We start from the raw sequence: 14391 nt of genomic DNA, 5'->3' as shown, positions 1-14391 counted from the left end.
ATTTATTGGTGGTGTTGAATTTGTCATACTTTTAGCACCAGTTTTCAATGCACCCGGTTAACACATTTCCGAGTTAACTGATATCGGCCAACGCGAGTTAACTGATATCGGCAAGACTGTCATCTGCATATAATTTGAGTGAAGCCGAAATGTTTGGTCCTGGGGTCCAAGTTGAAAGCTCTCCTTTCAGCTAATTTCGGTAAAGCTCCATATATCCGGAAACATCTAATAAACTAATGTTAAGTAATAAAAAAGTTTTTCGATTTTCTGAAATATTTTGAAAGCCACAAGGCATGGCTGGATTATGAGATTCGCATTTTTAGGTAGAGAATATAAATAACTGATCAGGAGCAGGATCGGTTTAAAGCAAATTATCATGCGTAGCTCGCTTCACAGTTCACAGTATAAATGGTTCTTGGAAATCAATCTGCGCTTGCAACGATACGATGTTCGGTGGTGGCTTCAGGAAACAAGTAACCTAACAGTCCGTTGATATCGGCATCCACCGTAGAAGAGTATTCTCAAGTTTGCAAAAACACACATGGAAGCGCTTGATTTCAGTTGGCCGTGAATACGAAAACCTAATGCTAGCAAAAAGAAACACGTCCAGCACATATCCGAGGATCTTTTACAAAGCTAGCACACGTAATCCCGAGTGCTACCGAAGTGCTAAAAACCGACGTCTGAAAGACAACACCGAAACGGGTTGCGGTTGCTTTTTTGAGCGTGCAGTTCATTTTATCAGGCACGGCAGCAGCGTACCGCCTCAAATAAACTTTGTAGCATTTTTCAAATGCGATATGCAGTATGGTTCAGCTTTTAGACATGCCTGTTTGGAAGCTTGAGAACTGAAAAACGCGAGTTCGATAATTTGGCAAAAAGTTATGCGTGAAGAACTGGCTTTTTTGTAGCTTTCGATACCTCTAATATCGGATGAAAAGGTATCGATATCCGATAATATCGCATGGTAAAATATCGATGCCGGATACTCGATATATCGAATGAAAATATCGATACCTCCGGTATCGATAAAATATCGCACATCCCTTGTCTGTGCTCTAAGAGTACAAAAAACACATTTGGTTTTATTACTTTCCTTTACCATTCCCTATTGGAAGGACTACTAATTAATAATCCTGAGATATTTTAATCTTTGTTTTCTAAAACACCATGTAATTCAGAATTTTCCTTTGAATTGTAATTAATAAGCGCATGATTTTATCCTTTTAACGATGTTAACGATGCTTTTATCACAGACAAACAGACGAGAGACACTCGCGTTAATTGCATCGTCCATTCAAAAACAACTTATTTATCAAAAAAGCATGTTTCGCAACATGTCCACACCGCGGCGCTCGAGTGTTGCTTCGTGTTTCCAGTATAAAACCATTCAAATGTAAAAAACCTACAGTTAAAACCCTACAAATGTAAAAACCTACAGTATAAAACCCTCCAAATGCAAGCTACTCCGCAACATGCATAACAGAGGGCGCTAGTGTGCAAGCAAAATGTGTCATGTCAGTTAGACAGTGCTTTTATGTTGAAGTGTGCGAAGTTTGAATCGGAATGGTACCTTACCCTAGAAAAGTGTGTATGCGTGTAAAACTACCTAATTTTATTTATCGGTTGTAACATGCATTTCCTTATTATTCTTTTGACATGAATTAAAATAACAGGTAATAAAAATAAACATGACAGAAGCTAGACATGATAGACAGGTAGACTAGCAAGGCTAGCAATCACTAGCGTACAATGTTCGGTCGCTCTGGCATCGTCAGGGTGATGTTTGTACCGGCAAGACTGTGCTTCACAGGATCATTTCTGTAGGCTAGTTTTCACTACAAGTTTTTTCCAAAAGGAAAAGATTTCCCACCCACGATGATGAGATATTGTGACTTACCTGGAGCGTGAAAATCGGTCTGGTTGTGCTCGGTCAGTAATGACTAAGCCGCAGACTATTGATGATCGTGCTCTCTCGCAATGGTAGGTCGCTGTCTGAGTGGCTGTTTTGATATATTTTAATTTACCAATTAAAGTACGAGTGAACCGAGTTGCCTTCTGGATGATTGATAGTATGATCATGATGTGTTCGTTAGTCATGCAAGTCTTGTTCTAACCTGGAAGTTCTTCGTTAGTGTTTGTTTTAATTGATTTTGAAACAATTAGATACGATTAATGATGTCCGAAATTTTGATTGCTTTTGTCTTCACTTCACTAATTGATTAATTCAACTGTTCGTGGTAGTTGTATTCGATTCAGAAATATACGAATATTTCTTTTTTTATGCGATTGGTTTAATGATTTACGGATATCTTTATTTAAAGTGGAATTATTTATAGCTCTTTGATCTAATAAGCGTATAAACGATTAACGGACACCTTTATTTATAGCTGAATTATTCATCTTATTCCCTTCATAATTCAACTATTCATGCTGGCAGTATTCGATTTAATATCATTGGAATAATTTTTTATTGTTATTCGATTAGTTGAATTAATCGAGCAATTAAGGAACAATTCCAATTGAATACAACGAGCTAATATGATCAAAATTGGTTTGATATGCATGAAAACAAAAAAAACATTTTTATAAATAAGTAAGGCCATTACAAATATTTTATAAAGTTTTTGTCCTTCCGGTGTTGGGCCATTGAAGGGGGGGGGGGGACGAAAAAAACAAAGAGATTTTTTTAATCGAGGAAAAAAATATTAAGGCATTTTTACTTAAAATTTAAACGTGAAATCCAAATCTGTACTTGCTTTTAATATATACGTTATTATTTTCCAAGCAAAAATTTACGAAAAAGACAAAAATAAAAGAAAATTCTTTCGGCCGATTGTCGGAAATTCCATTGTTTGAATTTCCATTTCTGTTTCATGCTAGAAGCGTTAACTCAACTCGTACATTGATTTTCCAGGCTGTAGAGCCCACAGACAATGGATTTTATGAAAAACTACAAAGTATACAACCCTAAGAGTTGTACGAAAGGATGACGTAGGACTATAACAGATCATTAGCGCAATGACTAATGTAAACTGCATTTCTGGCATATGTATGTTTGTAAGAATCTGTAAGTGCCATTGTTTAGGAAAAAAGCGAAATATTCAGATTCAATTCTTCATTGAATGCAATGGTGGCTTTGAAAGTACGTGGTCGGGGGTTCATAAGTAAAAAGCAGATCTTAATCTTCATTTAAATAAGAGCCCCCCACCTCTTACGCCCTCTTTCAAATTGCTCTCTCACGCCCTATAAAATTGCTGGTCATTTTATCTATTCAACGACATATAAATTGTGCAGTATTCAGTAGCTCAGTAGTTATTAGCATTTGAAATCTTTTATTCAAAGGTTACACTTCTATTTTCGTTTTCACAAAGTGCTACCCAGTCCCAGTATAGTAAACAAATACGTAGTCCTACGCAGGAATGGCTCGATCACTTCGACTCAATTTTGATTCATTTGACAGTACCATCTCAGCCGAGTCAAATATGACATTATTATATATGAGACATTTGTAGAACTAGTTCTAATCTACAATTCTTCTGAACAAAGTGTTGCTGTATCTTTTGTAGTTACGGTTCTACAACGCTATAGCGTATGAATAAACGTTTATTTAGTCACTAATAAGATACTAGCATTGTAGCGCTATAACTACAAAAGATACAGCAAAACTTTATTTAGCAAAATTATAGATTCTATTATTTCTATTATAATTCTACCAATGTCCCATATATAACTTTGTCATATTTGGCCCCGTTAAGACGGTACTGTCAAATGAATCAAAATTGTGTCAAAGTGATCAAACCATCCCTGGTCCTACGTCAAAAAAGAAATATTCGTTTATTTCCAAATTGAATAGTACTGGACTCAGGCACGAACAGCTGAATTAATCAATTAGTGAAGTGTAAGGCAAAAGCAAAATTTCGTGCATCATTAAGTATGTCAGATTATTACAAAATCAATTGAAACTAGAGATGGGCAATCTGCTCCTGATCCATTGAAAAGATCCGGATCTGTAAAAAGAATGACTGATCCGCGGATCTTTTCTTTTAAGACACGGATCTTTGCCCGCGCGACTTTTAGTCTGCTGCGAATTTCATTAGGTTTTATATCGCCACTGACAGTTCTATCTAGAATTTCATTTGATGTCTTATCTAGTACCTAGCTCTTCGTTCTCTTCACTCTATTTCAGGTTGTTGTCATGAAGGTAGACTAATGACGAGGTATAGGATAACATGATATCATAGACAATAGGCCGTATGAATAAAAGAGTTAGAGCAAACTCTCCCATAAGCCAAACTCTCCCAACCTAATGGTCCTATTCTTCGTACACCTTAACAATATTTTCAAATTTGGGTTTGAATGGAAATGTCTCCGTAGCCATAACGCATTTTAACAAAATGAGGGAAACCCGTTTTAAAGTACTAGTTTTTACGAGAAACACGTAAAGCATGCGTGACGATATTCTCCGTAAAATCTTCTTCAGAGTTTTTCTTTCTCTGCATGAAGTAATCTTGGCTCTTTTCTCAAATTTTGCACAAAAAATAGGGAAAAACCCAAATATATATTTAGTGTAACTAAAGATCCGATGAACCGTTCCGAAGATCCGGATCCTTGACTAAATGAACCGGCTCTGATCCGTTCAGTCTAATGATCCGTTTTGCCCATCACTAATTGAAACAAACACTAACGAAGAATTTCCTGGCAAGAATAAGAATGGCTGGACTAACGAACTTTCAGTATCAATCATCGGAAGGCAGGTAGTCGGCCCACCGTTCACTCGTACTTTAATTGGTAGATGAAAATATATCAAAACAACCACTCAGACAGCGACCTACCATTGCGAGAGAGCACGATCATCAATAGTCTGCGGCTTGGTCATTACTGACCGAGCACAACCAGACCGATTTTCACGCTCCAGGTAAGTCACAATGTCTCATCATCGTGGGTGGGAAATCTTTTCCTTTTGGAAAAAACTTGTAGTGAAAACTAGCCTACAGAAATGATCCTGTGAAGCACAGTCTTGCCGGTACGAACATCGCCCTGACGATGCCAGAGCGACCGAACATTGTACGCTAGCGATTGTTGGCTTTGTGCCGGTTTCTGCTCTGCTGCCGGGATTGGATACGTACGATTTAAATTATTTTTATGAATGACTGTGATGTCAACGAACGTATTTATTAACAGTATAAACCTAATAATGAAAATTAGCTTTTGAGTAGCGAATCATTAGGTATTGCCTCCTGTATTGAATATTTCGCTTTAGGAATGAAAACGCTACTATTAAAAATCATTAAAACTATAACAGAGGCTGTGAAAATTCAATTTTAGAGCAATATTTATGTAATCCAGATTACGCTATCGTGATCTAGATACTCCCCAACGCCTTAATATTTACTTTGCAAATATCGTTTAGATCATTTTCAATTTGCAGAATGCACCACATCATTTTTCTCTTCAAGCCACGCGGTTCTGATCTTAATCTTATAGCTGCGAATGTGTGGGAAAACAAAAACACGTGGTCGGCTAGTTCAGTGGAGCTATCGCAAAGCTCAATCTACAATGAGCGCGCCACGCGGGTTAGAATACTTCGTAGTTGTGTGGAGTGTTGCCAATTACATTTTAATCAAAATGATTAGTTTATTGCTGATGAATATTATTAAGTAGTTGCGGAATAAATATAATTAGAGGTGGTTTTGAAATCAAGCTCGTGCCCTTGTATTGAATAGTAATAGTAAATACTAATGCCTTTTACGTTACACCTTACGTATATGTGAAATAATTTCAACATTTTTAGTCGTTGTGTTTCGAAACAAAATCAATGATAAAATGTTTAAGCTAGTTATCTCATATTTTAGAATTTTTGCTCAATATTGAATGTTTCTTTCTTCGCATTAAATGGAAATTAGATAAGCTTCAATCTTTGCTTCAGTTTTATTGACGGGGAACTAGCAATCATTAACTTTTCGTCGGAGAGCCCAATTTCGGAAGCAGTTTTTAAGCCCCAAAAGTGGGGTTATGTTTATAGAACTGTATTCACTACATTCTTCTTGCCAATCTGAACACAGCGAATATATTTTCATGAACAACATTTTTGTTTCAAACAAAAAATGGAATGATAGTTCTTTGAAGAAATTGAAGAAATGCGGAGAGATGGGCATTACGCATTACTGCACTGAGGGTAAAACAAACACACTCGTAGCGTCGACACGCTGCGGCTGCAGTCAATAATAACAGCCAGGGCTTGTTCGTTCACTTTGACTCAATATTGATTCATTTGACAGTACCGTCTCAGTCGAGCAAAATTTGACAAAGTTATATATGGGACATTTGTAGAACCAGTTATTATCTACAATTTTGCTGAATAAAGTTTTACTGTATCTTTTATATTTACGGTGCTACAATGCTAGTACCTTATTAGTGACTAAATGAATGCTCATTTAGTTACTAATGACGTACTAGCATTGTAGTATCGTAACTACAACAGATACAGCAAAACTTTATTCAGCAAAATTGAAGATGATAAGTAGTTCTACAAATGTTCCATACACAACTTTGTCAAATTTTGCTCGACTGAGACGGTACTGTCAAATGAATCAAAATTGAGTCAAAGTGAACGAACAAGCCCTGATAACAGCATACCATATACGTATACATATAGTATGAAGAGAAACGTGCGTCACAAACTGCTTGCTGCCCGTGGCGTGCATGATAAAACGAGTAATAACTTTTGTACGGTTCGGTGTAGCGACCATTATCGGAGCGATGCTAGTGGTGAATCTTTTACATTTTCAAGGCGCAGATTTCATTCGGACACTGTGGTTGTATTATAATAAATTGGCTACGGACTATACCGATGTTAAGCATAACTAAAGGCGCTTTTCGAAGCTGATTGATGAACCTATCAGTCAAAGCAGATCTACTGTTTACTCATCATTCTAGATCGTGAAAATTATTGTAATTGTATGAAAAAGTTGAAAATCAGTTAATCTCCAAAAGTTTTGAAATATCAAATTTATTAGGCTGAATCTGATGTGATCTCTATCACAATGATTGTTTTTAATTTGTATATAGTATTTAGGGACGAAAAAGTGAACTAAATTTTCAAATCGATCTTCTTTGATATGACAAAATGTAAATGTGAGTAAAAGTACTCCCTGTGAGAATTGCCTGACCAAAACAAATATATTTTCTTAAACTATTACAGCCTCATATAAAATTACCTATGCCGCATTAAAAAAAGATATTGTAGGTATACCAAATTAGAAAATTCAAGACCCGCTGCAAAATTTGTGTTTAGAAAATGTCTACTAATTTTCAAATTTGAAATCGAGTAACATGATTCCTATTGCATTATGTTGTTGTGTTCATTAATCGCTAATATAACAGAGACGCTTTGGATGGGAACGCAGTTGAATGCTACGAACCGGTATCGCTTCTCGGCCTAAAGGCTAAGATCAAAGTGTAGTATCTGTTCTTATCAGCTTAACATCTGATAGATCTCCCATAGGGAGACAACAAATGTTAAACTGATTTTTGGAAAAGGGCGGAACGGTTAGGGGCTTGCTCCACTTCCGCCACGGGTTGGCCCGGTATTGCAGTACCGCCGGGATCGGCCCACATTATTACTAGCAAAAAGGAATATTGATCCAGTACCTGTTGAGTTGACAAATTGAGTGTTGCCCGAAATATGCAATTATCGATTAGTCGGTGGGCATTGACTTCACTAATTGATTAATTCAACTAGTGAATGTCCATTATTTTCAATTATTTCGATTACCGATTATTCGGTGAGCGTTGTCTGCACTAATCGATTAATTCAACTATTCATGTCAGTGGTGTTCTATTAAAAATATTCGAATATTTCTCGCGTAACTTTTCAAAAGAATCTATCTAACAATATATTTTTTTCGAGTAAAGCGCGCGTAAAGGTCGCTGAAATACTATTTAAAAGTGTTTAAAACTGGATTAATTTTTTCCTATTTTGTTCACTGCAGTCATGGTGCATAAATGGATTTAGTGTTTTAATGGAAATTTTGCAATTGCATGTGGAATTTTCATTAAACAAACCCAAAATGTTACATAGGACATTTTTTTAGCCATACTGTACATTGGACAAATTACATAAATCGTTTTGATTAAGCTGTTGTTGGATTGGTCATTTTGAATTTTCTCGTTCCATCGACCCGGTAATGCGATATTCCTATAGCACGACATCAATATCACTATATATATCGTAGTATCTATGGGTCATTCCACGGGAAATTTACAGTCAAATTTTTTTCTCTCTGGAACATTTTTTTACGTTCTTTGTTAAAAAAAATCGACACGTATTTTTGTATTTCGATGTTACTGTTGGAATTCGCAAGATATGATTTTTTAAAGTATTGTAATTCGAAATATTTATTATTTTTTTAATGCTGATTGTAAACATAGTTTGTAATATCAAAAAATGACTTTCTACCAGATGTGTTCACTATTCCACAAGCTTTCAAAATTGGTATACCATACCTCCTCTCGATTGTTTTTCAATAGTTAAATAGTACATTTTTATAAACAATTGCAATTTTTTCAAAGTTGGAACTTTTTTTTCTCGATTTTTTTTATTTTAAAATATTTGTTGATCTTTATGCACCTTCCAGTATTGGACAAAAGGTAGGAGTCAAAATGACTACTTGTCAAGCATAGCTACCAATACCCCCCCCTTCCTTTCCGCTCTTCCCCCTCCTTCACCAAAAATTTTCATTTCTTTCCCCTACCGTCCCTTCATCAATTGTAGAACCATCGTTTCACCTAAGGTTTAACAGATCTTATTTATTTGTTGATTGCATAAACAAATTTAATAGATAACCGGCCGACTATCGGTTGTTTGCTATTCTCAATGTAAGCAACATTGGTACCCTTTTTCCGACTTAGGTAAGATGTTACTCTGCAATCGAATGCTGACAGATCAAAAAACATAAAAGCAAAGCCTGGGTGCTAATTTCGTTATCGAAATTTGACCTTCTGTTTTTATACGACAGACTTCGCAACCAGCTGTTAGAATACAGGACAGTGCTACGATCCTACTGACTCTAACAGCCGCTTCTCCCAGCTGAGATTCGAACATACGACGACTGGCTTATCAGATCAGCTAGAGATTAGATCAAAAAACATATAACATATCCAATCATCAATTTATTTAAACATATATTATATTTCATTGCATCACTCAATCTTCATCGCTGCGTATGTTCATGTCTGAATCCTCTACTATTCACAACCTTTGGGTTTCTTCTGCGGCCAGGAGGTGTCAAAGTCTTTAAAAAAGCTTCGTAGTACCACTTTTGTTTTACATACGGTAACAGTTTGCGAAGATCTTCTAACTTAACAGAGGGTAAACTGATAAGAGCTGTAAAAATTGACTCTGCTTTTAAATTTTGCAACGGTACGAATTTGGAAGATAGTAATTCTATGTTTTTAGGACTTGCATCGCCCACATTATTCTTGAACATTACAGTTCCCGGTTTATCGGTAGAGCACGAAAATATCCTTGTTGCCTTAAACTTAAACGGTTCGTTATCGGTACTAAATTTTGGCAATGTATATCTTTCGTTAAATATCATCCAATTTAGGAATCGCTTTTTCTCCATTTCAACACCAACTAAAGAATCTATAGGTATCATTTTAAATAAATAATTGGTTTCGGTGCGTTCAAAACAAATGTTTGGAATTAGAAGTGCAATACACTTACTTCAACGCAAATAACGACCAAAGTACAGATTCGAGTTGATTGATTTGTTTTGTTTATTTGTTTATTTGTATAAAAATATCAACAGGCCTATTCGAATCCGGTTATAATCTCAGATTATAGCTTGGTTCGACCCATGCACCTTCCAGCGTATCAACAGGCCTATCAACTAAACTAGAATCTACGTGCTAGTGCCAGGAAACGAGTTTTCAGTACCTCGCGGCTGACGTTTAAGTCGAAGCTATGTGTAAATCGATTGAAATGGCGTTGCAAACCGATGATTGTGCCACTGACGAACTGACATGACACTTAGAAGAAAACCCTTTAAAAACCATCGTCCAGCACATTTTGCTTGCACACTAGCACCCTCTGTTATGCATGTTGCGGAGTAGCTTGCATTGCAGGGTTTTATGCTGCAGGGTTTTGTACATTTGAATGGTTTTATACTGAAAACTCAAAGCAACACTTGCACGTCGCGGTGTGGCCATGTTGCGAAACATGCTTTTTTTGAAAAATGAGTGGTTTTTGATTGGACGATGGAATTATCGCGAGTGTCTCGTCTGTTTATCTGTGATTGTGCTAAATGTGCTATAGTTGGTTCGCCGATGCGGTACACGCAGAAATGGACCGTTGCGTAGAACACGACTTTGGGCGTATATGTTGAGGTTCGCCAGTAGACATGGGCAATCTACTCTCGAGGTCAGCATGTCGGCGACTGCCATTGCTCTGATCACGTCGCGACGAGTGTTCAACGGGTCAAGATTGATGAGTCTGCAGCGTTGTTCATAGCAGGGCAACTGAAAGGGGTCGTTCCAGGGCAATCTTCGAAGTGCAAAACGTATGAATCGGCGCTGCACTGATTCGATTCGGTCAATTCCATTTTGGTAGTACGGACTCCACACAGGAGTGCAGTACTGAAGGTTTGACCGGACAAGAGCACAGTAGAGAGTTTTGAGGCAGTAGATGTCGTTGAAGTTCTTGGCGATCCGCATGATAAATCCCACATTCCTGCAGGCCTTATCGACAATATATGCGATGTGCTGTTTGAAGTCGAGCTAAGAGTCAAGCAGTATTCCCAAGTCCTTAACACAATTTTCGCGGCGTAGAGGCACGTCTGATAGAATGTAGTCGAAAACGAGAGGGTTCAATTTCCTTGAGGATGTAATTATTTCACATTTGTCGGAATTTAGCAGCATGCGGTTGTCTGTGCACCATTTTGCAAAAATCAGCAGGTGCTCTTGCAGGAATGCGGCGTCGGACGGACTATCGACTTTAGCATACAGCTTCAGATCGTCGGCAAAAGAGAGTCGCGAGCATTTAAGCAGGAAGTTGACATCGTTGAAGTAGATGAGGAAAACCAAAGGTCCGAGATGGCTACCTTGTGGAATTCCAGAGCTAGCAGTGGAAGGTCTGGAAGTGAACCCGTCGATGCTAACTTCTAGGTGGCAATGTTACTTTGGATGTTGTCATGGTTACCAAAGAAAATGTCCAATGTAACAATGAAGCAAGAATGAATCCAAATTGGACATAGGATATTTTGCTTCCTTTGATTATATCGATTTAATGAATTGCAATTTGTATGGATGTTTTCGTATAATACTTATTGACATGTAATTTATTATAATCATGCATGAACTCGATTTTTTACATTTGTTACTTAGGTCCTTTTGAAAAGTTACGCGAGAAATCTTTCATTCCAACGATACACTTCTATTTTCGTTTTCACAAAGTGCTACCCAGTCCCAGATAGTAAACAAAGACGTAGTCCTACGTCAAAATAGTCATAAACTTAGTCGCATCGTTTTAACGATTTCACCCCTTAGCAGTGGTGCCCAGGCATAAGCGTGGTGCGGGCCAAATCAGGTCGCCCCATGAGTCCGCGGGCCGCAATGACCTCTGGCCATTCTTTCGCATACCTACCAAAATGCAAAATAGGCGGCAGCAAAAGCCGATTTTTAGCAATCACCACAAGATTTAAATCGGAGAGCAATCAGATCTACAATATGCACGAGGTACTACGACTGAACTGAGTGACCCTTGTGTCATCAAAAAAATTATTCATAAGTCTGCCATCCCTCAAATTAGCCCGTGGGTCGCATGAATCATTAAGAAGGGCCGCATGCGGCCCGCGGACCGCGCTTCGTCCATCACTGCGTTAGAGGATTAAACTAGTGCTTCGGTTCAATATGGGTATGAGTAACAGTTTAATTTTTTATTGAATTGAAAATTTGAATTGAAATAAAGAAACTTCATTTGAATTCAAAATTTCCAATTTCGACATCGTCATGTCACGTCACACGTGACACACGTGGTTTCAGTTTCAGCTCTACTCACTGCAATTTTCTATTAGCTGAAATTCTCTGAAATATGCTGTTGTTGTTTTGTTAACTGCTGGTTTGATGTACCGTTTGTGTGTGATGATGATTATTATAATAGTTTGTTGTCTGTACCTATTTCAAAAACTAGAATACCGATAGAAACATTCTTATTGAATTGTAGCATAGATGCAATCAATCGCTAGTGTAACAGAGTCGCCTCGTATGGGAACGTGACCGAATACAACGTACCGGTATCGCTTCTCGGCCTAAAGGCTAAGATCAAAGTGTAGTATCTGTTCTTATCAGCTTAACATCTGATAGATCTCCCATAGGGAGACAACAAATGTTAAACTGATTTTTGGAAAAGGGCGGAACGGTTAGGGGCTTGCTCCACTTCCGCCACGGGTTGGCCCGGTATTGCAGTACCGCCGGGATCGGCCCACATTATCATACATAAACAAAATTGAATTAAGCCCAATAATTGCCAATTTCAAAAGCAGTTTTTTTGTTTGAATCAAAGATACAAAAGATTTGTATATGGAAATATATTCTCTGTCTGTGTTCAGATTAGCAAAAAGAACGCAGTGAAAAACATTTTTAAAAACAAAACCCCGCGTTAGCGTCGTAAACATTGTTGTGAATTTTAGTTCGGACGATGGAAAATTTTGATGGACGGATTTTAAAACGGTACGACGAATTCAAGAAATAAAGTTAGTTGCGTAATTTCAATAATATGCTTTAATAATCGCTTTTCAGTGATTTCAAAGTTTACGGATCGGAAGGTAAGTGTGTTTTAGTCAAATCAGCACAAGAACTTTTGGAGTATTCATTAAATCCATCCAACAAATGATGAAAATTAGAATGGCTTTACTTACTACAACGTGAATTAGAAATAAACCCTATCTGTATTATCCTAATTTGTGCAAGTTCAGTAGTAAATCAAAAGTGCCAGAGTATGTTTCATTTCAATGTTTTCCACCCAATTCTATCCAGATTGATGAAAAGACGGGTACCTAATTAGATTTTCACTTCGATTGCTTCACTGGAAATTGGTAGAACGCTAAACTTCACCACATTATTGTAGAAGTGATTCGTAACGCATCGTTGGTTTAATCGACTTGCTTACGGGTTGCCTTATGTTTATAACCAACCCGCCTACGAAGCCTATAAAATTTGCATTCGAGCGTAAAACGAAAATCAAAACAAATGTTTTTGCTCGTTTTCTGCGAATTTTTGACAATGTTAGTTCAAGAAATTGAAAACTTTAGTTTACATAAATTTCAATCTGGATGTGGGACTAATCGAATAGGGCTCGTTGTGCGACCGGTGTCAAGTCAAGCAATTTTAATTTGCTGAATCAACTGATAGAGACTGACGCTGTAAAACAATCTAGGTAGTTCGAAAACAGGAAAGAGACAGGTTGTCTTTTGAAATGGAAATTTCTGTGCCTACTACCTACCTACGTTCTGCATTGATTTATTATGCAAATGAAACGACAATGATGACGACGGGCGGCACGGCATACGTATACGACACGTACGGAACAGTTTTTCAACCCTGCCAGAGTGAAACCTGTCTGGGGCATAAATATGTTTATTCATGGTATTGTTTCACGAATCGGCGAAAATTTTCATTGTCGAACACTGCGGAAATTGTGATTTATTTTTGCATCATGATTGGTACTAATTAACTTTCGCATATATGTGGTACTTACATGACATGAGTGGGATGTTTTGCCAATGTAATCATGGAACTATCAGCAAATATTGACGAAACCGAAAATAAGAATATCTTGCAGGAAAAGCGAAACGTTTGTGTAACCTACATTAATGACAATTTGATTTGGCAGATTAAAACATTTCTTGGTTCCTATACCAGTCTGGTCTGCATAGTTGGTAAGGAAACCCGACTTCACAAGTCCATTATCGCCATACTTTTGATTGTTTTCCATAGCGTTGGTAGCAGCTGATTGGCTATTAAAATTAATCACTTTGAAATACTTCGTATTAATCAGTATTCGCTCAGCGATTGTTCGCTCGAAGCATTTTCAGAATATAGCCGCATCTATTTTAAAAAGTTCGAAACCGAATATTCATTTATCTCCATTAACGTGGTCAGCAACAATATGTGTGAAAAAACTGTACTTAAATTTTTTGATGTGAATATTGTTTTCAGTGACACAAGACAACGGTTATCGGAATTATTTAAAACTCGCTTCGTTAATTATTTATAGCCTCGTTTTTCCATCTACCAAGCGAGCAAATGGTAAAGCTTTTTTTTTATCAGACCAGGCGCATCGCAACAATACCAGAAAGAAAGTGCCGGAATATGGTTAATAAAAAGGTA

The 14391-nt window shown here is 37.3% G+C and overlaps 1 protein-coding gene and 4 non-coding genes across 6 annotated transcripts in view; 4 read left to right on the top strand and 1 right to left on the bottom strand.

Annotated features, from left to right (window-relative positions):
• LOC128738427 (peroxidasin) overlaps positions 1-14391 on the top strand; it is a 285835-nt gene that overhangs the window by 170713 nt on the left and 100731 nt on the right. The window lies entirely within an intron of this gene.
• Positions 1797-2004, top strand: LOC128739004 (small nucleolar RNA U3). Its single transcript, XR_008412149.1, has one exon. It is a non-coding gene; the product is annotated as a small nucleolar RNA U3 (small nucleolar RNA).
• Positions 4815-5022, bottom strand: LOC128738999 (small nucleolar RNA U3). Its single transcript, XR_008412144.1, has one exon. It is a non-coding gene; the product is annotated as a small nucleolar RNA U3 (small nucleolar RNA).
• On the top strand, positions 7429-7623 carry LOC128738993 (U2 spliceosomal RNA). The gene has a single exon (XR_008412139.1). It is a non-coding gene; the product is annotated as a U2 spliceosomal RNA (small nuclear RNA).
• On the top strand, positions 12299-12493 carry LOC128738992 (U2 spliceosomal RNA). The gene has a single exon (XR_008412138.1). It is a non-coding gene; the product is annotated as a U2 spliceosomal RNA (small nuclear RNA).

Source organism: Sabethes cyaneus, chromosome 2 (assembly GCF_943734655.1).
Source record: "Sabethes cyaneus chromosome 2, idSabCyanKW18_F2, whole genome shotgun sequence".
Taxonomy (NCBI): Eukaryota; Metazoa; Arthropoda; class Insecta; order Diptera; family Culicidae; genus Sabethes; species Sabethes cyaneus.
Note: the sequence above shows the minus strand (reverse complement) of the source record. Positions and strands in the feature narration are given on the sequence as shown.